The sequence below is a fragment of the Tympanuchus pallidicinctus genome, unplaced genomic scaffold (genome assembly GCF_026119805.1).
Source record: "Tympanuchus pallidicinctus isolate F22 unplaced genomic scaffold, pur_lepc_1.0 scaffold85, whole genome shotgun sequence".
Taxonomy (NCBI): domain Eukaryota; kingdom Metazoa; phylum Chordata; class Aves; order Galliformes; family Phasianidae; genus Tympanuchus; species Tympanuchus pallidicinctus.
In genome coordinates this window covers 109,034-134,665 of record NW_026294808.1, presented here as the reverse complement: position 1 = coordinate 134,665, position 25,632 = coordinate 109,034, and the positions used below count along the sequence as shown (strand labels likewise).

Genomic DNA, 25,632 nt, shown 5'->3' with positions numbered 1-25,632 from the left:
ATGCCTTTAATTCCATAGCATCTAAGTTCATTATGCAGGCATATGCCTTTAATTCCATAGCATCTAAGTTAATTCTGAAGGCATATGCCTTTAATTGCATTGCATCTAAGTTAATTCTGAAGGCATATGCCTTTAATTCCATAGCATCTAAGTTAATTCTGAAGGCATATGCCTTTAATTCCATAGCATCTAAGTTAATTCTGAAGGCATATGCCTTTAATTCCATAGCATCTAAGTTAATTCTGAAGGCATATGCCTTTAATTGCATTGCATCTAAGTTAATTCTGAAGGCATATGCCTTTAATTCCATAGCATCTAAGTTAATTCTGCAGGCATATGCCATTAATTGCATAGCATCTAAGTTCATTATGCAAGCATGTGCCTTTAATTGCATTGCATCTAAGTTACTTCTGCAGGCATATGCCTTTAATTGCATAGCATCTATGTTAATTCTGAGGGCAAATGCCTTTATTCCATAGCATCGAAGTTAATTCTGAAGGCATATGCCTTTAATTGCAGTGCATCTAAGTTAATTCTGAAGGCATATGCCTTTAGTTTCATTGCATCTAAGTTCATTATGCAGGCACATGCCTTTATTTCCATAGCATCTAAGTTAATTTTGAAGGCATATGCCTTTAATTCCATAGCATCTAAGTTCATTATGCAGGCATATGCCTTTAATTCCATTGCATCTAAGTTAATTCTGCAGGCATATGCCTTTAATTGCATTGCATCTTAGTTAATTCTGAGGGCAAATGCCTTTAATTCCATAGCATCTAAGTTAATTCTGCAGGCATATGCCTTTAATTGCATAGCATCTAAGTTAATTCTGAAGGCATATGCCTTTAATTCCATAGCATCTAAGTTAATTCTGAAGGCATATGCCTTTAATTGCATAGCATCTAAGTTAATTCTGAAGGCATATGCCTTTAATTGCATTGCATCTAAGTTCATTATGCAGGCATATGCCTTTAGTTGCATTGCATCTAAGTTAATTCTGAAGGCATATGCCTTTAATTGCATAGCATCTAAGTTAATTCTGAAGGCATATGCCTTTAATTCCATAGCATCTAAGTTAATTCTGAAGGCATATGCCTTTAATTGCATTGCATCTAAGTTAATTCTGCAGGCATATGCCTTTAATTCCATAGCATCTAAGTTAATTCTGAAGGCATATGCCTTTAATTGCATTGCATCTAAGTTAATTCTGAAGGCATATGCCTTTAATTCCATAGCATCTAAGTTAATTCTGCAGGCATATGCCTTTAATTGCATTGCATCTAAGTTAATTCTGCAGGCATATGCCTTTAATTGCATTGCATCTAAGTTAATTCTGAAGGCATATGCCTTTAATTCCATTGCATCTAAGTTAATTCTGAAGGCATATGCCTTTAATTGCATTGCATCTAAGTTAATTCTGCAGGCATATGCCTTTAATTGCATAGCATCTAAGTTAATTCTGAAGGCATATGCCTTTAATTGCATTGCATCTAAGTTAATTCTGAAGGCATATGCCTTTAATTCCATAGCATCTAAGTTAATTCTGAAGGCATATGCCTTTAATTGCATAGCATCTAAGTTAATTCTGAAGGCATATGCCTTTAATTGCATAGCATCTAAGTTAATTCTGAAGGCATATGCCTTTAATTGCATTGCATCTAAGTTAATTCTGCAGGCATATGCCTTTAATTGCATAGCATCTAAGTTAATTCTGAAGGCATATGCCTTTAATTCCATAGCATCTAAGTTAATTCTGAAGGCATATGCCTTTAATTCCATTGCATCTAAGTTAATTCTGAAGGCATATGCCTTTAATTGCATTGCATCTAAGTTAATTCTGAAGGCATATGCCTTTAATTGCATAGCATCTAAGTTAATTCTGCAAGGCATATGCCTTTAATTGCATAGCATCTAAGTTAATTCTGAAGGCATATGCCTTTAATTGCATTGCATCTAAGTTAATTCTGCAGGCATATGCCTTTAATTCCATACCATCTAAGTTAATTCTGAAGGCATATGCCTTTAATTGCATTGCATCTAAGTTAATTCTGAAGGCATATGCCTTTAATTGCATTGCATCTAAGTTCATTATGCAGGCATATGCCTTTAATTGCATTGCATCTAAGTTAATTATGCAGGCATATGCCTTTAATTCCATACCATCTAAGTTAATTCTGAAGGCATATGCCTTTAATTGCATTGCATCTAAGTTAATTCTGAAGGCATATGCCTTTAATTGCATTGCATCTAAGTTCATTATGCAGGCATATGCCTTTAATTGCATTGCATCTAAGTTAATTCTGAAGGCATATGCCTTTAATTGCATTGCATCTAAGTTAATTCTGAAGGCATATGCCTTTAATTGCATTGCATCTAAGTTAATTCTGAAGGCATATGCCTTTAATTGCATAGCATCTAAGTTAATTCTGCAGGCATATGCCTTTAATTCCATAGCATCTAAGTTAATTCTGAAGGCATATGCCTTTAATTCCATAGCATCTAAGTTAATTCTGAAGGCATATTCCTTTAATTGCATTGCATCTAAGTTAATTCTGCAGGCATATGCCTTTAATTCCATAGCATCTAAGTTAATTCTGAAGGCATATGCCTTTAATTGCATTGCATCTAAGTTAATTCTGCAGGCATATGCCTTTAATTGCATTGCATCTAAGTTCATTATGCAGGCATATGCCTTTAATTGCATTGCATCTAAGGTAATTCTGAGGGCAAATGCCTTTAATTGCATTGCATCTGAGTTCATTATGCAGGCATATGCCTTTAATTGCATTGCATCTAAGTTAATTCTGAAGGCATATGCCTTTAATTCCATAGCATCTAAGTTAATTCTGCAGGCATATGCCTTTAGCATTGCATCTAAGTTAATTCTGAAGGCATATGCCTTTAATTGCATTGCATCTAAGTTAATTCTGAAGGCATATGCCTTTAATTGCATTGCATCTAAGTTAATTCTGAAGGCATATGCCTTTAATTGCCATAGCATCTAAGTTAATTCTGAAGGCATATGCCTTTAATTGCATTGCATCTAAGTTAATTCTGAAGGCATATGCCTTTAATTCCATAGCATCTAAGTTAATTCTGAAGGCATATGCCTTTAATTCCATAGCATCTAAGTTAATTCTGAAGGCATATGCCTTTAATTGCATTGCATCTAAGTTCATTATGCAGGCATATGCCTTTAATTGCATAGCATCTAAGTTCATTATGCAGGCATATGCCTTTAATTCCATTGCATCTAAGTTAATTATGCAGGCATATGCCTTTAATTGCATTGCATCTTAGTTAATTCTGCAGGGCATATGCCTTTAATTCCATAGCATCTAAGTTAATTCTGCAGGCATATGCCTTTAATTCCATAGCATCTAAGTTAATTCTGAAGGCATATGCCTTTAATTCCATAGCATCTAAGTTAATTCTGAAGGCATATGCCTTTAATTCCATAGCATCTAAGTTAATTCTGAAGGCATATGCCTTTAATTCCATAGCATCTAAGTTAATTCTGAAGGCATATGCCTTTAATTCCATAGCATCTAAGTTAATTCTGAAGGCATATGCCTTTAATTGCATTGCATCTAAGTTAATTCTGCAGGCATATGCCTTTAATTGCATAGCATCTAAGTTAATTCTGAAGGCATATGCCTTTAATTGCATAGCATCTAAGTTAATTCTGAAGGCATATGCCTTTAATTCCATAGCATCTAAGTTAATTCTGAAGGCATATGCCTTTAATTGCATTGCATCTAAGTTCATTATGCAGGCATATGCCTTTAATTCCATAGCATCTAAGTTCATTATGCAGTCATATGCCTTTAATTGCATAGCATCTAAGTTAATTCTGCAGGCATATGCCTTTAATTGCATTGCATCTAAGTTAATTCTGCAGGCATATGCCTTTAATTGCATAGCATCTAAGTTAATTCTGCAGGCATATGCCTTTAATTGCATTGCATCTAAGTTAATTCTGAAGGCATATGCCTTTAATTGCATTGCATCTAAGTTAATTCTGAAGGCATATGCCTTTAATTGCATAGCATCTAAGTTAATTCTGAAGGCATATGCCTTTAATTCCATAGCATCTAAGTTAATTCTGAAGGCATATGCCTTTAATTGCATAGCATCTAAGTTAATTCTGAAGGCATATGCCTTTAATTGCATTGCATCTAAGTTAATTCTGCAGACATATGCCTTTAATTGCATTGCATCTAAGTTAATTCTGCAGGCATATGCCTTTAATTGCATTGCATCTAAGTTAATTCTGCAGGCATATGCCTTTAATTGCATTGCATCTAAGTTAATTCTGAAGGCATATGCCTTTAATTCCATAGCATCTAAGTTAATTCTGAAGGCATATGCCTTTAATTGCATTGCATCTAAGTTAATTCTGCAGGCATATGCCTTTAATTGCATAGCATCTAAGTTAATTCTGAAGGCATATGCCTTTAATTGCATTGCATCTAAGTTAATTATGCAGGCATATGCCTTTAATTGCATTGCATCTAAGTTCATTATGCAGGCATATGCCTTTAATTGCATTGCATCTAAGGTAATTCTGAGGGCAAATGCCTTTAATTGCATTGCATCTGAGTTCATTATGCAGGCATATGCCTTTAATTGCATTGCATCTAAGTTAATTCTGCAGGCATATGCCTTTAATTCCATAGCTTCTAAGTTAATTCTGAAGGCATTTGCCCTTTAATTCCATTGCATCTAAGTTCATTCTGAAGGCAGATGCGTTTAATTGCATTGCATCTAAGTTAATTCTGAGGCATATGCCTTTAATTCCATAGCATCTAAGTTAATTCTGCAGGCATATGCCTTTAGTTGCATTGCATCTAAGTTTATTCTGAAGGCAGATGCGTTTACTTGCATTGCATCTAAGTTAATTCTGCAGGCATATGCCTTTAATTGCATTGCATCTAAGTTAATTCTGAAGGCATATGCCTTTAATTCCATAGCATCTAAGTTAATTCTGAAGGCATATGCCTTTAATTGCATTGCATCTAAGTTAATTCTGAAGGCATATGCCTTTAATTGCATTGCATCTAAGTTAATTCTGAAGGCATATGCCTTTAATTGCATTGCATCTAAGTTAATTCTGAAGGCATATGCCTTTAATTGCATAGCATCTAAGTTCATTATGCAGGCATATGCCTTTAATTGCATTGCATCTAAGTTAATTCTGCAGGCATATGCCTTTAATTGCATTGCATCTTAGTTAATTCTGCAGGCATATGCCTTTAATTCCATAGCATCTAAGTTCATTATGCAGGCATATGCCTTTAATTGCATAGCATCTAAGTTAATTCTGAAGGCATATGCCTTTAATTGCATTGCATCTAAGTTAATTCTGCAGGCATATGCCTTTAATTCCATAGCATCTAAGTTAATTCTGAAGGCATATGCCTTTAATTCCATAGCATCTAAGTTAATTCTGAAGGCATATGCCTTTAATTGCATTGCATCTAAGTTCATTATGCAGGCATATGCCTTTAATTGCATTGCATCTAAGGTAATTCTGAGGGCAAATGCCTTTAATTGCATTGCATCTGAGTTCATTATGCAGGCATATGCCTTTAATTGCATTGCATCTAAGTTAATTCTGCAGGCATATGCCTTTAATTCCATAGCTTCTAAGTTAATTCTGAAGGCATTTGCCTTTAATTCCATTGCATCTAAGTTAATTCTGAAGGCATATGCCTTTAATTGCATTGCATCTAAGTTAATTCTGCAGGCATATGCCTTTAGTTGCATTGCATCTAAGTTTATTCTGAAGGCAGATGCGTTTACTTGCATTGCATCTAAGTTAATTCTGCAGGCATATGCCTTTAATTCCATAGCATCTAAGTTAATTCTGAAGGCATATGCCTTTAATTCCATAGCATCTAAGTTAATTCTGCAGGCATATGCCTTTAATTCCATACCATCTAAGTTAATTCTGAAGGCATATGCCTTTAATTGCATTGCATCTAAGTTAATTCTGAAGGCATATGCCTTTAATTGCATTGCATCTAAGTTCATTATGCAGGCATATGCCTTTAATTGCATTGCATCTAAGTTAATTATGCAGGCATATGCCTTTAATTCCATAGCATCTAAGTTCATTATGCAGGCATATGCCTTTAATTGCATTGCATCTAAGTTAATTCTGCAGGCATATGCCTTTAATTCCATAGCATCTAAGTTAATTCTGAAGGCATATGCCTTTAATTCCATAGCATCTAAGTTAATTCTGCAGGCATATGCCTTTAATTGCATTGCATCTAAGTTAATTCTGAAGGCATATGCCTTTAATTCCATAGCATCTAAGTTAATTCTGCAGGCATATGCCTTTAATTCCATAGCATCTAAGTTAATTCTGAAGGCATATGCCTTTAATTGCATTGCATTTAAGTTAATTCTGCAGGCATATGCCTTTAATTGCATAGCATCTAAGTTAATTCTGAAGGCATATGCCTTTAATTGCATTGCATCTAAGTTAATTCTGAAGGCATATGCCTTTAATTGCATTGCATCTAAGTTCATTATGCAGGCATATGCCTTTAATTGCATTGCATCTAAGTTAATTATGCAGGCATATGCCTTTAATTGCATTGCATCTAAGTTAATTCTGCAGGCATATGCCTTTAATTGCATTGCATCTAAGTTAATTCTGCAAGGCATATGCCTTTAATTCCATAGCATCTAAGTTAATTCTGAAGGCATATGCCTTTAATTGCATTGCATCTAAGTTCATTATGCAGGCATATGCCTTTAATTGCATTGCATCTAAGTTAATTCTGCAGGCATATGCCTTTAATTCCATAGCATCTAAGTTAATTCTGAAGGCATATGCCTTTAATTGCATTGCATCTAAGTTAATTCTGAAGGCATATGCCTTTAATTGCATTGCATCTAAGTTCATTATGCAGGCATATGCCTTTAATTGCATTGCATCTAAGTTAATTCTGAAGGCATATGCCTTTAATTGCATTGCATCTAAGTTAATTCTGAAGGCATATGCCTTTAATTGCATTGCATCTAAGTTCATTATGCAGGCATATGCCTTTAATTGCATTGCATCTAAGTTAATTCTGCAGGCATATGCCTTTAATTCCATAGCATCTAAGTTAATTCTGAAGGCATATGCCTTTAATTGCATAGCATCTAAGTTAATTCTGCAGGCATATGCCTTTAATTGCATTGCATCTAAGTTAATTCTGAAGGCATATGCCTTTAATTGCATAGCATCTAAGTTCATTATGCAGGCATATGCCTTTAATTGCATTGCATCTTAGTTAATTCTGAGGGCAAATGCCTTTAATTCCATAGCATCTAAGTTAATTCTGCAGGCATATGCCTTTAATTCCATAGCATCTAAGTTAATTCTGAAGGCATATGCCTTTAATTGCATTGCATCTAAGTTAATTCTGCAGGCATATGCCTTTAATTCCATAGCATCTAAGTTAATTCTGCAGGCATATGCCTTTAATTCCATAGCATCTAAGTTAATTCTGAAGGCATATGCCTTTAATTGCATTGCATCTAAGTTAATTCTGAAGGCATATGCCTTTAATTGCATTGCATCTAAGTTAATTCTGCAGGCATATGCCTTTAATTGCATAGCATCTAAGTTAATTCTGCAGGCATATGCCTTTAATTCCATAGCATCTAAGTTAATTCTGAAGGCATATGCCTTTAATTCCATAGCATCTAAGTTAATTCTGAAGGCATATGCCTTTAATTCCATAGCATCTAAGTTAATTCTGAAGGCATATGCCTTTAATTGCATTGCATCTAAGTTAATTCTGCAGGCATATGCCTTTTATTGTATAGCATCTAAGTTAATTCTGAAGGCATATGCCTTTAATTCCATAGCATCTAAGTTAATTCTGAAGGCATATGCCTTTAATTGCATAGCATCTAAGTTCATTATGCAGGCATATGCCTTTAATTGCATAGCATCTAAGTTAATTATGCAGGCATATGCCTTTAATTGCATTGCATCTAAGTGAATTCTGCAGGCATATGCCTTTAATTGCATTGCATTTATGTGAATTCTGCAGGCATATGCCTTTAATTCCATAGCATCTAAGTTAATTCTGAAGGCATATGCCTTTAATTCCATAGCATCTAAAGTTCATTCTGAAGGCATATGCCTTTAATTCCATAGCATCTAAGTTAATTCTGAAGGCATATGCCTTTAATTGCATTGCATCTAAGTTAATTCTGAAGGCATATGCCTTTAATTGCATAGCATCTAAGTTAATTCTGCAGGCATATGCCTTTAATTGCATTGCATCTAAGTTAATTCTGCAGGCATATGCCTTTAATTGCATTGCATCTAAGTTAATTCTGAAGGCATATGCCTTTAATTGCATTGCATCTAAGTTAATTCTGAAGGCATATGCCTTTAATTGCATTGCATCTAAGTTCATTATGCAGGCATATGCCTTTAATTGCATTGCATCTAAGTTAATTCTGAAGGCATATGCCTTTAATTCCATTGCATCTAAGTTAATTCTGAGGCATATGCCTTTAATTGCATAGCATCTAAGTTAATTCTGCAGGCATATGCCTTTAATTGCATTGCATCTAAGTTAATTCTGCAGGCATATGCCTTTAATTGCATTGCATCTAAGTTCATTATGCAGGCATATGCCTTTAATTGCATTGCATCTAAGTTAATTCTGAGGGCAAATGCCTTTAATTCCATAGCATCTAAGTTAATTCTGCAGGCATATGCCTTTAATTCCATAGCATCTAAGTTAATTCTGAAGGCATATGCCTTTAATTGCATTGCATCTAAGTTAATTCTGCAGGCATATGCCTTTAATTCCATAGCATCTAAGTTAATTCTGCAGGCATATGCCTTTAATTCCATAGCATCTAAGTTAATTCTGAAGGCATATGCCTTTAATTGCATTGCATCTAAGTTAATTCTGAAGGCATATGCCTTTAATTGCATTGCATCTAAGTTAATTCTGCAGGCATATGCCTTTAATTGCATTGCATCTAAGTTAATTCTGCAGGCATATGCCTTTAATTCCATAGCATCTAAGTTAATTCTGCAGGCATATGCCTTTAATTCCATAGCATCTAAGTTAATTCTGAAGGCATATGCCTTTAATTGCATTGCATCTAAGTTAATTCTGAAGGCATATGCCTTTAATTGCATTGCATCTAAGTTAATTCTGCAGGCATATGCCTTTAATTGCATTGCATCTAAGTTAATTCTGAAGGCATATGCCTTTAATTGCATTGCATCTAAGTTAATTCTGAAGGCATATGCCTTTAATTGCATAGCATCTAAGTTCATTATGCAGGCATATGCCTTTAATTGCAGTGCATCTAAGTTAATTCTGAAGGCATATGCCTTTAATTGCACTGCATCTATGTTAATTCTGAGGGCAAATGCCTTTAATTGCATTGCATCTAAGTTAATTCTGCAGGCATATGCCTTTAATTGCATAGCATCTAAGTTAATTCTGAAGGCATATGCCTTTAATTCCATAGCATCTAAGTTAATTCTGAAGGCATATGCCTTTTATTGCATAGCATCTAAGTTAATTCTGCAGGCATATGCCTTTAATTGCATAGCATCTAAGTTAATTATGCAGGCATATGCCTTTAATTGCATTGCATCTAAGTTAATTCTGCAGGCATATGCCTTTAATTGCATTGCATTTATGTGAATTCTGCAGGCATATGCCTTTAATTCCGTAGCATCTAAGTTAATTCTGAAGGCATATGCCTTTAATTACATTGCATCTAAGTTCATTATGCAGGCATATGCCTTTAATTGCAATAGCATCTAAGTTAATTCTGAAGGCATATGCCTTTAATTCCATAGCATCTAAGTTAATTCTGAAGGCATATGCCTTTAATTGCATAGCATCTAAGTTAATTCTGCAAGGCATATGCCTTTAATTCCATAGCACCTAAGTTAATTCTGAAGGCATATGCCTTTAATTGCATTGCATCTAAGTTAATTCTGAAGGCATATGCCTTTAATTGCATTGCATCTAAGTTAATTCTGAAGGCATATGCCTTTAATTCCATAGCATCTAAGTTAATTCTGAAGGCATATGCCTTTAATTGCATAGCATCTAAGTTAATTCTCAAGGCATATGCCTTTAATTGCATTGCATCTAAGTTAATTCTGAAGGCATATGCCTTTAATTGCATTGCATCTAAGTTAATTCTGAAGGCATATGCCTTTAATTGCATAGCATCTAAGTTAATTCTGCAGGCATATGCCTTTAATTCCATTGCATCTAAGTTAATTCTGAAGGCATATGCCTTTAATTGCATAGCATCTAAGTTAATTCTGAAGGCATATGCCTTTAATTGCATTGCATCTAAGTTAATTCTGAAGGCATATGCCTTTAATTGCATTGCATCTAAGTTAATTCTGCAGGCATATGCCTTTAATTCCATAGCATCTAAGTTAATTCTGAAGGCATATGCCTTTAATTGCATTGCATCTAAGTTAATTCTGCAGGCATATGCCTTTAATTCCATAGCATCTAAGTTAATTCTGAAGGCATATGCCTTTAATTCCATTGCATCTAAGTTAATTCTGCAGGCATATGCCTTTAATTCCATAGCATCTAAGTTAATTCTGAAGGCATATGCCTTTAATTGCATTGCATCTAAGTTAATTCTGAAGGCATATGCCTTTAATTGCATTGCATCTAAGTTAATTCTGCAGGCATATGCCTTTAATTGCATTGCATCTAAGGTAATTCTGAAGGCATATGCCTTTAATTGCATTGCATCTAAGTTAATTCTGAAGGCATATGCCTTTAATTGCATTGCATCTAAGTTAATTCTGCAGGCATATGCCTTTAATTCCATAGCATCTAAGTTAATTCTGAAGGCATATGCCTTTAATTCCATAGCATCTAAGTTAATTCTGAAGGCATATGCCTTTAATTGCATTGCATCTAAGTTAATTCTGAAGGCATATGCCTTTAATTGCATTGCATCTAAGTTAATTCTGCAGGCATATGCCTTTAATTCCATAGCATCTAAGTTAATTCTGAAGGCATATGCCTTTAATTGCATAGCATCTAAGTTAATTCTGCAGGCATATGCCTTTAATTGCATAGCATCTAAGTTAATTCTGCAGGCATATGCCTTTAATTCCATAGCATCTAAGTTAATTCTGCAAGGCATATGCCTTTAATTCCATAGCATCTAAGTTAATTCTGCAGGCATATGCCTTTAATTCCATAGCATCTAAGTTAATTCTGCAGGCATATGCCTTTAATTGCATTGCATCTAAGTTAATTCTGCAGGCATATGCCTTTAATTGCATTGCATCTAAGTTAATTCTGAAGGCATATGCCTTTAATTGCATTGCATCTAAGTTAATTCTGCAGGCATATGCCTTTAATTCCATAGCATCTAAGTTAATTCTGAAGGCATATGCCTTTAATTGCATTGCATCTAAGTTAATTCTGAAGGCATATGCCTTTAATTCCATAGCATCTAAGTTAATTCTGAAGGCATATGCCTTTAATTGCATTGCATCTAAGTTAATTCTGCAGGCATATGCCTTTAATTCCATAGCATCTAAGTTAATTCTGAAGGCATATGCCTTTAATTGCATTGCATCTAAGTTAATTCTGAAGGCATATGCCTTTAATTGCATAGCATCTAAGTTCATTATGCAGGCATATGCCTTTAATTGCATTGCATCTAAGTTAATTCTGCAGGCATATGCCTTTAATTGCATTGCATCTAAGTTAATTCTGAAGGGCATATGCCTTTAATTCCATAGCATCTAAGTTAATTCTGAAGGCATATGCCTTTAATTGCATTGCATCTAAGTTAATTCTGCAGGCATATGCCTTTAATTCCACAGCATCTAAGTTAATTCTGCAGGCATATGCCTTTAATTGCATTGCATCTAAGTTCATTCTGCAGGCATATGCCTTTAATTGCATAGCATCTAAGTTAATTCTGCAGGCATATGCCTTTAATTGCATTGCATCTAAGTTAATTCTGCAGGCATATGCCTTTAATTGCATTGCATCTAAGTTAATTCTGAAGGCATATGCCTTTAATTCCATAGCATCTAAGTTAATTCTGCAGGCATATGCCTTTAATTGCATTGCATCTAAGTTAATTCTGCAGGCATATACCTTTAATTCCATAGAATCTAAGTTAATTCTGCAGGCATATGCCTTTAGTTCCATAGCATCTAAGTTAATTCTGAAGGCATATGCCTTTAATTCCATTGCATCTAAGTTTATTCTGCAGGCATATGTCTTTAATTCCATAGCATCTAAGGTAATTCTTCAGGCATATGCGTTTAAATCCATTGCATCTAAGTTAATTCTGTAGGCATATGTCTTTAATTCCATAGCATCTAAGTTAATTCTGAAGGCATATGCCTTTAATTGCATTGCATCTAAGTTAATTCTGAAGGCATATGCCTTTAATTCCATAGCATCTAAGTTAATTCTGAAGGCATATGCATTTAATTCCATAGCATCTAAGTTAATTCTGCAGGTATATGCCTTTAATTACAATGCATCTATGTTAATTCTGCAGGCATATGCCTTTAATTGCATTGCAACTAAGTTAATTATGTAGGCATATGCCTTTAATTGCATTGCATCTAAGTTAATTCTGCAGGCAGATGCCTTTAATTGCATTGCAACTAAGTTAATTCTGAAGGCATATGTCTTAAATTCCATAGGATCTATGTTAATTTGAAGGTATATACCTTAGTTAAATATAAATAGATATATTAATTTTTTCCATATGCCTTATTTAAATGTAAATAAATATGTTTATTTTCATATGCCTTAATGAAATATATTTATATGTATTATACTATAGTATTTTCATAATATTTCAGTAAATGTTTTTGTGTGACTCTTCCAATAAACAATGTTGTGATCGGGCAGTGGGCTGGAATGCTTTCTGTGAGTTACGTTCTTATGTGATCTCTTTAGTTTTCTGTATAATCAGTGATGATACAGGTGCTGTAATTTGGAAATACACAAGGGAGTTTGGCGAAGCAGGTTATGACACCAAAATAATAGATAAAGGGCTCTCCCTTATCCTGGGCTCACTGCAACACTGCACAGGAGGGATCTTTAAAGAGACTCTTCCCCGCTGGCAGCCAGCTCTGCAATGGGGTCCAGGAGAGGCGCAGCCAGGCTCCGTCCCTCCCAGCAGCACAGCGCATTGCCTTCACTGTGCTCCCAGGGCTGATCAGCGCTCGCCTCAGGTGATCGACCAGAGGTTCAGGCTGTGATTCAGCAGCTCCCATACAGCCTTCACAGTCAGATACCTCGTGGAATCAGCATTTCCACTACAACGGTCTAGGCTCATCGATCCTTGAGCGCTGGCCAAGCAGGTGGCTTCTGCCAAATGCTTTTCCCACTGCTTTAATGTTCTTCCCCGCATTGCCTTCAACATCGTTTCAACAGCACCGTTGGATCTTACCAGCAGCTGGTGCATGCAAGGGAATGTGAGATAAGCCCTCTGGATGCCAAGATCTTTGGCCCAAATATTTGCAAGGGAACTTTCAAAACGTGTCCCCCCATCTGACTCAATTCTTTCACTGTAGAGAAGACCTAAAATATTCAATCCAGCAACTGTTTTGTGTGCACCTATCTATCTATCTATCTATCTGCTCCATTCCATTTCATCTTACCCATAAATCTTGTTAAGCACACACGTAGAAAGCAGGGTTGTTCAGCTGTGCCCTTCCCCAGGTCACTCTGCTCTCCTCAGACCCCCAGCTCTGTCCCAGAAGCATCTTTCATCAGCCCTTCCTAGAAAGAGCTGCCTGCTTTGGCAGCACAAATGGACTCGTTCATGGTGAACTCCCGGCTTCCTCGTGCCTGGAACAACTCCATGGGCCTGCTCAGCCATCTGCACCAACCCTGGATGTTGTTTGCCTCCACAATCAGCACCCCTACCACCGCATCTTCTTTCCAGAGGTATGTTCCCCCATCCCTGACTAAGAGAGGGAATCTGCTCTGGATCTTCTCCTTATACACAGCAAACGGAATGCCAGAGCAGCACCAGAAAGGAGAGTCCAGTTTGTTTTTGCTCCAAAGCCGCGCTCGGGATACAGCTGGGACTCCTGTGCTTGTTGTTAGCTACAGAGAGGCAGAGCTTTGTTCCAGAAGAGCCACCCAGCTCCACGCTGGGCCTGCTTTTCTGACAGCTCACGAGAACTTTTGAGCCCTGGGCTATTAGGACCAGCAGTGCCCAGCAGTGTAGATGCGTGCCTTGCTTGAGCGCACGGCAGATGCTGGCCTTGCACAATGGTGCTTCAGCACACACCCACCAGGATGGAGCAGCTTGATGCTCTCTGGCACACGTGAGCCTCTGCCTCCTGCAGGCCGTATTTCCGATGGCTGCATGCTGCTTTGCTCTGCTCTGTATTTATGGCCTGTGGCTGGGCAGAAGTCCTGTCTGTGCATGGAGTGGTACTTCCATTACTTTCTAAGCATTTTCTCTCAGCAAAATTTCTGTTAACTGCTTCTGAGCACACTGTGCTACGAAGCACAGTCCCCTTTGCATTGATTTCAGCTTTGCTAGAATTATGTTAATTATGAAGTCTTCCTGTCGATTTATAGGAGGAAGTCTTTGGGAAGTGCTGTGGTTTTCCCCACGTGGTGCTGATGGGTCAGAGTGAAGACATCATGCAAGAGTAACACAGGTGTGTCTGAAATGTTGCTGGAGGCAGCTGCATGCAAAGACAGCATCGGAGCTGAAATCAGGGGGTGCAGATCTGAGAGAGGAATGCTTGAAAAGTGGCTATCTGATCAAGTGTCTGTGCGTTTGGTTTAAAACTACCCCCCACTTTGTATTCTCTGATTCTAGGCATGGACTGAGACCACATTACCTCCAATTCCTCCCCCTGAATGGCAACAAAGCTTTGCTCTCACAAAGCAGTTGGCTTCAGCCCCACGGGTTGCCTGCAGCCTCCGATCTGCAGCAAACATTCTGCTGCCAGAGGACACAGCAGAGCCAGCTCTACTCATTGCAGCAGATAGAAAAACATCTCCGCGCTCTTTTGCGCTGCTTTCAGAAATGTTAGCTAGGCTAACTACTTTTTGTAGACAGGAATTGGCTTATCCAATGGTGAGTCATCACCTGTGACTGTTTCAAATAAAGATCTTTTAAATCTGTTTTGCAAACTGACAATAAAATCCTATTTGAGCTTTTGTACAGTGGAATGGCTGCTTGTGCTCTGCCTGCCCACTCCTGCAAACTGCATCTACACCCACCGCCTCATCCACTTACCTTACCATCATAGCAACATTGTTCAGTGTTTCTTCCTCCAGTCAGAAAGGTACTTCAACACGTTCATTAAGCAGGAGCTTAACGAGACTGTGACTTACTTTGTGTTCTCCTGGTGCTAGGGCATCAGTAAGCAGAGCACCGTGCAAACAAGTCCCCTGCAGTTCGAGCAGGATGGCGCCCACAGCAGCTTTGTCTCCTGGAGGCAGGGACAGATGCATCCAGGTGTGAGGTAGGGGAGGGGTGGAACAAGGGGCGAGGGGAGGAAGAGGAGGAGGAGGACTGGGACAAACGTGCCATTCATCTTGCACACCTTCCATTATTCGTGAAAGGTTGTGAGCTGGAGAGACAAGCTGCAGGTACACAATTGATCAGTTTGCTCTCATGAAACGCTCCTCCATCTTCAGTTACTCTGTCTCACTTCCACGGCCACAGCATCCATAGCCCAGAGGATCGGGACATCGGGGCCCTAAATACTCTGAGTGTTCATTCAGTGCAGAAATAGAAGTGATAGCTGCTGTAGGTTAGCAGTGTGTGCTGCCCTAGGCAGAAATAAGTCTCTAGAGAAATCAAGACACAACGGCGATTGCTTCACAATCACCTGGAAAGCATAAAATCTGGTCATTCACCAAGTGCAGTATAGTGCGTTAAACAGAGAAGTGCAGGAGTGGGAAACAGTTCTGGGCTGATCCAGCTCTGGGGAGGAGGGCATCACTTGAACGTAACAGCAACAAACCTACAAACAAAAGAATAAAATAGAAAAATTTGCCTTGCTTGCAAACAGAACGGAGCAGAGCGATGGAGAATTTTCTTTTCACACAAGATGAATGGACGAGCAAGAGATGAATAAGAGGCAGCAGCCTGAGTGACAGCTGGGCACAGACAAGTTCCCCTGCTGCTGCTGGTGGCCAGAGCCCATTTCCAGGAGGAGCAGCCAGGAGATGTGCTGAGCTGGGAGTCAGACCTGCTGGAACCTGGGGGTTGAAAGCAAGAGTTGAGATGGTGCACCAGCTGTGCTGTGCTTCTCTAGGAAAAGAGGCATGAAATTAAAGTTAGGTTCCCCAGTAGAACACAGGAACCATGTGAAATTCATTGTAACACAACTTCAAAAGCATCACAGATGAAACGTCTGTGGATCACAGGTTTATTTTTAATGACACAGCTCTGGAAAGCTGTGTGCAAAGAAGTGGTTAAGGACACAGGACCAATGTGCAGCAAACCAACCAACGCCAGTTGTCCTGGGGAGAAGCCATCCCAGCAAGCAGCTCTTTGAGTAAGGGACCACAGGGCACAGTGGTTGCCAGGGTGAAAGATATTCTGGGTCCCCAAAACCCCTCGGATTCCTTTTCAGTTAACAGCATCTGTTCTCCCCGTTAGTGGCATTTTCCATTCATACTCTGTCTCTGATTTCCTACGAGTGTGACCAAAATCCTTCTGGAATTTGGCCAGCTCAGTAGCAGAACAGGGGACCTCCTGGATACCAGCATCAGTGCCCACCTTCACTCTCTTCACACGCACGCCTAGTTTCTATCGCCCAGTTTCTAATTGGAGGACGATCACCTCCCTCTCCTGCTGGCTGCCCCTTCTTTAATGCAGCCCAGAACACAGCTGGCCTTCCAGGCCGCAATCACGCTGCTGGCTCATGTCCAGCTTCTCGTCCACCAGGACCCCCAAGTCCTTCTCTGCAGGGCTGCTCTCCAGGAGATCTTCCCCCAGTTTGTATAAATACCTGGCATTGCCCCGACCCAGTGTAGCACCCTGCACTTGGCCTTATTGAACCTCATCATGTTTTCATGGGCCCACTTCTCCAGCCTGTCCAGCTCCCTCTGGATGGCTTCCCTTCCTTCCAATGTATCAACTGCACCGCTCAGCCTGGTGCCATCTGCAAACTTGCTGAGGTGCCCTTGATGCCATCGTCTGTCACTGATGAAGATGTTGAAGAGCACCGGTCCCAGGACCGACCCCTGAGGGACACCGCTTGTGAGCGGCCTCCACCCGGACACAAACCATTGATCACAACCCTTTGCTGGGACCAGCCAACCAATTCTTAATCCACTGAACAGTCCATCCTTCAAATCCACACCTCTCCAATTTAGAGAGAAGGATGTGGGGAGGGACCACGTCAAAGGCTTTGCGGGTAGATGACATCAAAACTAAGACTCTGACTGATAATTCCAACTTCAACATCCACAATGTGGGGTCGAGTGAGAGAGCTCAGAGCTTCCAGGCTCTCCACAGCAAGCTTAGGATCTCAGAACTTGAAAATGTAGATAATGGTGTTTCAGACAACACTCACTCTTGTGTGTCTTTGGGCTGAATGTCTGCATGCTTTGCTGGCCAAGGTGGGGATGGCTGCAGGAGGAGGAAGACAGCAGGCTCTGCAGAGACCCAGAGTCGTGGCTGCCACAAGGGCAATAACTCAGATCCCAGGCAGGGCACCTGGGTGCACCCAAAGCCTAGGCCCAATCTTAAGGATCCAAGAGAGCGTGTGTATGCCCATGGGTAGGTGCTGCAGGGCACATCTTGCTCACTGGTGAGTTTCACATCAGATCTGTACATGGATTTGAGATGATGTGTTTGTGTGTACGTGTATGTGTAGAGTTGTTGGAAATTCTGGGGCAACTTTTCCTGGCTGCTGGTGCAAGAAGAAACTAGAATGAATCTTAGACTCGATATTAGGAAGAAAATTCTTTACTGTGATGGTGGTGACACACTGAAAGAGGTTGCCCAGAGAGGTTGTGGATGCTTCCTCCTCCCTGGAAGCATTCCAGGTCAGACTGGATGGGGCTTTGAGCAATCTGGTCTAGCAGAAGGTGTCCCTGCTTATAGCAGGGGAGTTGGCACTAGGTGATCTTAAAGGTCCTTTCCAGCCCAAACCCTTCCATGTACGAAGGAATCCTCCCTCTAGGCCCCGTAGGTGTGATGATACTTTGCAGGGCATCAGGATGACCGAGGCATGTTCCCATCTCTGTGAGGTTTGAAGAGGCCCCCCCAGTTGATAGATACTGAGGCTGGATGGAAAACCAGGCTGCAGTAATTGAAAAGATAAAGGCAGTGTAGCTTAGTAATAAGACTTGAGTACAGTTCTTACTACTGCATCCCAAATGGCCTGCATGGAAAAAAAATCTGACAGCGTTTACAGAGGGCATGTATTCTCCCTTCCACAGCCTTAATTTTTCCACGTTGTGTCACATCTCTTCTTGGCACTGTTACGCATGCTGCCTCTGAAGCTGTTGCAAATAATAAATGAGAAATCCATCAGTGCAAGCAGGTGGCTTTTTCTTTACAATCATCCAATGTTCAGAGAATGCAGACAAGTTGTTTGGTGAATAACTTTTCTTTGTAATGTCAAAGCTGTGCAGCTGATAGCAGTTCTTGGACTGCAGCATTTTTACAGAGTGCAGCTAAGCTGCCTTTTGTGTGTGCAGTAGAAAACGTGGCTACATGTGTGCCCGACTTCAAACCACCACCTTTTGCACGTTTACTTTTGTGACTTACAAATTCTGAAATAGGTTTCCAACGAGGAGAGAAACACCAAGTAAAGATTTTTCTGTTCTTCTGACACGTCTGGCGTCAGAGGAAGCGTGAATCTGCTGTGTGGCTTTAAATGTTCATACACTGCACCTCCTGAGAGCAATGTGGGCACAGACGTTTCATACCCATGTGGAATTTGTCCAACGATTGGTCTGTTGCCTCAAAGATATGAAATAATACCTTATAATAAATTGAATCTTATTATAAATAATATCTTAACTTTAAGAAATAGAAATGTTTCTGCACTCTGAGTGAGGGAAAGCAGAGCTGCCCAATGTGAGTGGCACAATAGGTGAGTTAAATGTGGCTGCAGTTAAAGCAGCAGGTGGTGGAGGCTTGGATTCCCGTGCCTACAGGATAACCGTGACAGCAATTCTGAAAACATCAGTTGTTGCTTCACCACTTTTATTTCATTAGAAATGGGAAATCACTGCGCGTTTCCCTCCGTGTTGCATTTGATGCAAACACAGGAGTAAGGCAGCGTCCCAAACGCTGCATGTTCAGGAAATGCAACGTCAGTGCCCTGGTGCTGCACCGCCTGTATGTGATGTGCAGAGGGCGAAGGAGGCTGCGGGCCCTTTCCTTGGGGCCGGCTCCTCTGTGCCCTGTTGCTGGCCGCAGAGAAGGGCTGCCCGCTGGGCACAGGGAGCGCCTTCTCGCCGCCGTCCCGTGCCCTGCAGCCCCCTCCTCATCCCGTGCGGAACGCCGCTCCCAGCAGCACAGGTGCCATTGTGGAACCTTCCCCATGTCACAGCCGTCACCTTGGTCACTGCCGCCCCACCCGGCGCACTCGTCTCTGAGAGTGCTGGGCAGGTGGCAGCCATGTCCAGCACGAAGAGAGCGAGAGCGGAGGAGGAGAGAGCGGTTTTAAATGGGAAGAGGGAGCTGGGGGCCCCAGAACCAAAGAGGAGGAGGGGGCCCACCATGACCATCAGGCAGAGGAGGGAGAGGAGGAAGGGAGCCCGGTTCCATCGCGCCCGGGCCAGCGCTGTGAGCGACCATGGGGAGCCCATGGAGGTGGATCCGCCTCCAGAGGAGCCCATGGAGGTGGATCCGCCTCCAGAGGAACCCATGGAGGTGGATCCGCCTGCGGCACAGCTGGCCTGGCACCACACCACCGTGCCAGGCCCTGTGTTGGCGCGCTCACAGCTCCGCCATCGCTGGTCCGGGCGCTCGGCCCCTTACCCTCTGCGCGGCCCCCGCCCCCGGCATTAGCTGGGTGGCATTGCTAACATCTGCTCCTCCTCCACCTTGTTGCTCCTCTGCGGTTCTGCGGGCCCCCAGTTCCATCTTCCCCCCGTAGGAGTTAGGCTTTGTTCTGGACTTTGTTGTTGATTTTAGTGTTAGCTTAGTTTTAGTGTTGAGTTCAGTTTTAGCGTTAGGCATAGGTTACTGTTAGGAGTGTAGAGTTAGGCATAGGTTACTGTTAGGAGCTTAGAGTTAGGCATAGGTTACTGTTAGGAGTGTAGAGTTAGGCATAGGTTGCTGCTGCCAGCTGGCAGTAAATGCTGCTCACTCGGTAAGCCCTCCCCTAATTTATCCTGCAGAGAAATGAGTGCGACTGCCCTGAGAAGGGAGGTTTGATGGCATCTGCAATGAATTGAATTTCTGTCTTGTGACTTTTCTGTTGCAGAACATCGAGGCATGTGAGTGGCTGAGAAATGGAGTTGGGACTCAGGGGAGCAATGGAGCAATGGGTCACAACCTTCCTGAGCGGCCCTTGCAAGGTAGGTGTGCCTTACTGTGAGCATGCGCTAAGGCACTGCTGTTCAAACACAGCTGGTGGCACTGTCTGCAGCAGGTCTGCTTTCTGTTAAGCTTTTCCCTTCTTTTGTGTCCTCCTGTACTTTTCAGCTCCTGCTCCCCTCGCCTGCAAGTGGAGCAATGCTCAAGCTTGAGGAATCTTTTCCTTGGCAGGTGGAAGACATGGCACAGCTGCAGGTTTTGTGTCCTTCGTTGTCATTGGGTCAGTAGAGCAAGGAGATGTTCAGAACAGCTCTAAGTCAGCCTGTAACAGCAGTGTGCATGAGAGAATAACGACTCCTTCTCCCCTCTTGTAGAAAGCAGCCTCCTTGAGAGTAGGAGAGCAGCAGGCTGCCTGCTGTGTGGCTGCTGTGGGCATTTCTCCCAGCTGAGATCCCCGAGCCCACGCTGGCGGAGAACGTGCTGTGCCACCATCTCTTCTGTGGAGCCACTTGGCAGCTGCTCTGCGTGAGCTGCAGTTGTGCCAGTTTCCAGGTGCCATAAGCCAGTAAGTCGTGCTCTCTGAGGCTGATAGCAAGGCACGGGCAATGGGCAGGGAGGGAACAATCTGTAGCTGTGGCCTACGGTGCTGTGCCCGGCACTGCTGAGCGTGCCGTCGTTTGTCCTGCCCTTCCTTCCGTGTGCGCGTGTTCCTGATGCACGCCAGGAGCCTTGGGGTGCTGCTCATCTGCTGCTGCTGCTGCTGTGCTGTGTGTGCTGCCAGGCAGTGTCCAAGCCCTGTGCAGGCGCTGCCTTGCAGGAGATGGCTTTGAGTTCTGGTTTGTGTGGGACTTCTGGGCAGGAGATAGAGGTGGAGTTTCTGGCGTGCCCTGATGGCAGGAAGGCGGTTTCCAGTGCTGGCAGCCAAAGCTGCCCGGGCGGTGGCTTGATCTCCCCACGCGAGCTGTCAGCCGCTTGTTAGCTGTGAAGCTTCACTGACCGTTTCTGCCTTGATTCTTGTAGGACTGGCACAGTCTTGGGACTCGGTCTGGCAAGACAGTGAAGAAAGCCAAGGCAAGTGCTGCTCGGCTGCAGAAGAAAGCCCAGAAGGAGAGCAAAAAGAACTGAGAAGGGCTTGAGCGAGAAGGCCCACAGGACGCTCGAATCAGCTGGAATGCTTCCTCGGAGGTGGCACCAAAGGCAGCGGACTGAGTCACCTGGTTTTCTGGCATGGCCGTGCTTTCCCTGTCACGGACAGTGCAGCGGAACTGAGGCACCTGGAAGGGAAGGGCTTGTGCTGCATTCCAAGCAAAGAGGGCTTGCCAGAGGCAGGTCTTCATCTATGGCAAGAGATGGAGAGGCTGTGTTCCTTCTGGCTGTGTCTCTTCAGGGCCAGGGCCGGTCTAGTATGAGATTGAAGTACGGCTAGACGGGCCTGGAGGGAGAGGACCTGATGTAGCCACAGGGTCAGGCTTCTCCTCGTGTCTGCCTGGAGGCTGAATTACTCATTGCTAAGCAGAAACCCTGAACGCTGGGGTTTCATTCTGGGCTGTGTTGATAAATACAACCCAGAGCCTTTTGTATTGAATAAAAGCGAAACCAACTTTTTAAACACGGTGCTGCCTCTTTCTGTAGCTGGTCAAAAGGTCCCGTGCTTGGACTTGCAGTTGTGGGGCCATGAACCTGTCGGCTCTCCCCTGAAATTCTGCTGGTTTTCCCCTGTTTCCTTGTTGGTCTTCCCAACGGGTGGCCTTTCAGCCCACCTGTAACTGCTGGCCACAGGCTGTGAGCATCCCTTTGCTCTCCAAGGACCGCTAGCAAAAGCACAAAGGAGGGGAAGCGGCCCGGGAGGAAGAAAGGCGTCCCTGCACTCAGCCCCTTGAGCTTGCCTCTCTTCCTGGTGGCTTTCTCAGCCTTGGGCTGTGCTGAGGGTTGCTGTTTGCCCCGGGAAGCCCAGCTGCATGTGGGCAGCCGTGGCCTGCACATCAGCCTCCCGATGAGGCACGAGGAGTTGAGGTGTGGGTGGGACGGCGTGAAGAGTAGCGCTGGGAGCGGGGAGGAGGAGAGGGCAGCGGGTGGGCGGCAGATGAATGTGCCTCGGAGCAGAGCTCAGCCTCCAGCTTGGAGGACACTGAGCCGTGCTGCGCTGCTGCAGCTCCACTGGCTTCAAGCGCGTTACGGCAGTGCCGCGTGTTGTGCCAGGGTGCTGCGAGGGCGCTTTGCTGAGCCATGAGGGGCGACTGCTTTGCCAAGTGTTTTCCTGTCGCTCCTTGGAGTTTCTGCGTTTGAATTACTGCACGATGATCTGCTGTTTAAACAGCTCCTTGTACCTCTGCATCATCTGCAGACTGTGCTGCCAGGTCCCCGATGGAGTGGTGGAACGTTACTGGTGCTGGGTAGAGGCCAAGGCACCTTTCTATTGACTGGCTTCCAGCTGAGCTTTTTGCCAGTTCTCGCAGCCCTCTCTGTCTGGCCCTTGGGGTAGTTTTGTGCCCACCTCGTAGCCCTCTTTTTTAGCTGGTATGTCATCAACTTGCCTATGAGGCTGTCGTGAGAGAGAGAGAGGAAAGCCTTACTGAGGTGGAGAGAAACAGAATTCACCAGTGTTTTCTTTCCCACCAAACTTCCCCACCCCTCCCCCCCGTACAAAGCTGTCACGTTGGTACCCAGTGGTTTCCCCTTTGTTTTCTGTCCCCCTTTTCCTTAACGAGTCCAGGGACGACTCCTATTTTGTTTGCATGTATTAAGCATGATGTAGTGATGTAGAATAAGGGGGGGAATGTCATGGTTTTATGCTTTGGGTTATCAGCATTCCACACATAACATGTAATGCACTGGGGGTTTGGCTGCTGATGCTCAAATTCCAGGTGCCTGTCTGGAGGAGAAGTAGAAACTATGGGAGCGCACGGCCATCAGGTCAACCCGTAATACTCTATTAGAGCGAACTGCAATCAGGTCAACCCTTAGAGCAGAGCACTACAGGAGCGCCGTCAGGTCAACCCTTAGAGCACTATGGGAGCGTACAGCCATCAGGTCAACCCCTAAAACTCGAAGGGTGCTAACGGCCATCAGGTCAACCCGTAAAGCTCTAAGGGAGCGCACGGCCATCAGGTCAACCCATAGAGCTCTACGGGAGAGAACAGACATCTGGTCAACCCATAGAGCTCTATTGGAGTACATGAGCATCAGGTCAACCCGTATTTGTGACGACCCGGAATTGTGACGTCACAATGGGGTACTGTGAGGTCATAATGGGGCATTGCTACGTCATAATGGGGTATTGTGAGTCCATAATGAGGTATTGTTCTGGGAGAAAAAGCCACATTTAAGGGGTAAACCAGGGATTTATGGGAGAAAATCCCAGATTTAAGGGGAAGAACAAAGATTTCTGGGAGAAAAATCCACATTTAAGGATAAAAACCGGGATTTCTGGAGAAAACCCCTGATTTAAGGATTAAAACAGGCATTTCTTGGTGAAAACCCCAAGTTTTAAGTGGAAAAACAGGGATTACTGGGAGAAAAAGCCACATTTAATGGGAGAAACAGGGATTTCTGGCAGAAAACCCCAGATTGAAGGGGAAAAACAGGGATTTTGGGGAGAAAAAGCCACATTTAAGGAGAAAAGCAGGGATTTCTGGGAGAAAATCCCAGATTTAAGGGGAAAAACTGGGATTTCTGGGAGAAAAAGCCACATTTAATGGGAAAAAAACAGGGATTTCTGGGAGAAAACCCGAGATTTGGGGGGAAAAACAGGAATTAAAGGCTTTTCTGCCAGCAATCCCAGGTGTTCCCTTGAAATCTGGGATTTTCTCCCAGAAATCCCAGTTTTTCCACTTAAAGCGGGGGTTTTCTGCCAGAAAAACGCCCCGAGCCCCTCCACCATCGCAGCTCCGTCCCGCCCCCGGACTCTCATTGGTCAGGGCCAGTTCCGGCCCGTTCGTGCCTCTGATTGGTCAGCGTCAGCTCCGTCCCGCCCCCGGACTCTCATTGGTCAGGGCCAGTTCCGGCCCGTTCGTGCCTCTCATTGGTCAGCCGCAGCGCCGCCAGCTCCGATTGGCTGAGGCGCAGCGCGCGGGAATGGCCGTTGGCAGCCGGCTCTCCCCTCAGACGGTGCCGGTCCCAGAGCCGCTGCGCGCCGGAGCTGTCCGGGCAGCACCGAGGCGGAACCGCGGCACGACGGGAGCGGTGCTGAGGACAGCGGCGCCGGATCCGGGAAGGACGGAGAGCGGCTCCGGGACAGGGAAGGAAGCGTGCGCGGCCATCAGCCACCTCCGTGTGGGGTGAGGGGCTGGGAGCGGGGCTGGGATGTGGGGATGTGGGTGGAGACAGGATGGGGTGTGGGGAAGTGGGATATATATGGGACGGGCTGTGGATGTGGGATCGGTATGGGGCTCCCGGGAGCTCTGGGAGAGATACAGGGGGCTGACGGGGAAATAGAGGGGGCGAGGAAGCTGTGGGGAGCTGGGGAGAGCTGCGGGGGGGCAGGGGGCTGCAGAAGGCTGTTGGGGTGCAGGGAGGCACACGGGGCTGGAGTGGGCTGTGGCAGGGGATTGGGTACACGGGGCTGCAGGGGTGGGTCTGGGGGATTTGGGGCAATAGAGGGCTGTGAGGAGGTTCTAGGGGGACACGGTGCTATAGGGAAACATTCCTGTCCTTGTGGCCCCAGTTCCCAGCTCCCCAGACTGAGATGTATGGCTGCAGCTCACCACACGGCTTCTTTGGGACGGCTCTTGGGGAGGTTTGTGGAGGGGCTCCAGGGGCTGGGGAGAGCTGTGGGGAGGGATATAGGGGGCTGGGGGAGGATATACGAGAATGTGGTTGTACAGATGTCTGTAAAAACAAAAGGAAAAAAAAGGAAAAAAGGTAACGAAAAAAAGCCAAGTAAAAAAGTGAAGAATAAGAGCTAAGAGAAGAATGGCTGGCAAGAAATATGGAGAGAGCAATGCACAGCATTGCGAAGGAAAGCCAGGCAAGAGTAGCAGCCAAAAGCAGGAGAATCCAGACGAATTCCGTGAAGAGCAGGAGAGGTAAGTTGGGCATAAGGCAAGGGGGAAGGGGAGTGGAGGGGAGAGGAGTGGAGGGAAGGGAAGGGGAGAGGAGAGGAGGGGAAAGTGGGAGGGGTGGGGAGGGTTGAAGGGGAAA

General features: G+C 43.4%; 3 long non-coding RNA genes across 4 annotated transcripts; 2 read left to right on the top strand and 1 right to left on the bottom strand.

The window, feature by feature from the left end:
• Window positions 1-1,938: 1,938 nt before the first annotated feature.
• LOC128074204 (uncharacterized) lies at window positions 1,939-7,771 on the top strand. 2 transcript variants are annotated; one of them, XR_008203022.1, is made up of 3 exons: window positions 1,939-1,999; window positions 5,822-5,946; window positions 7,629-7,771. It is a non-coding gene; the product is annotated as an uncharacterized LOC128074204 (long non-coding RNA). The 2 variants fall into 2 exon arrangements; XR_008203023.1 differs by lacking the exon at window positions 1,939-1,999 and adding an exon at window positions 2,107-2,167.
• A 7,532-nt stretch (window positions 7,772-15,303) lies between these two features.
• On the bottom strand, window positions 15,304-17,498 carry LOC128074202 (uncharacterized). Its single transcript, XR_008203021.1, has 3 exons — window positions 15,875-17,498; window positions 15,587-15,751; window positions 15,304-15,472 (listed from the first exon to the last, which is right to left on the bottom strand). It is a non-coding gene; the product is annotated as an uncharacterized LOC128074202 (long non-coding RNA).
• A 2,944-nt stretch (window positions 17,499-20,442) lies between these two features.
• LOC128074208 (uncharacterized) lies at window positions 20,443-22,102 on the top strand. Its single transcript, XR_008203024.1, has 4 exons — window positions 20,443-20,534; window positions 20,662-20,773; window positions 20,868-21,058; window positions 21,514-22,102. It is a non-coding gene; the product is annotated as an uncharacterized LOC128074208 (long non-coding RNA).
• The last annotated feature ends 3,530 nt before the right edge of the window (window positions 22,103-25,632 follow it).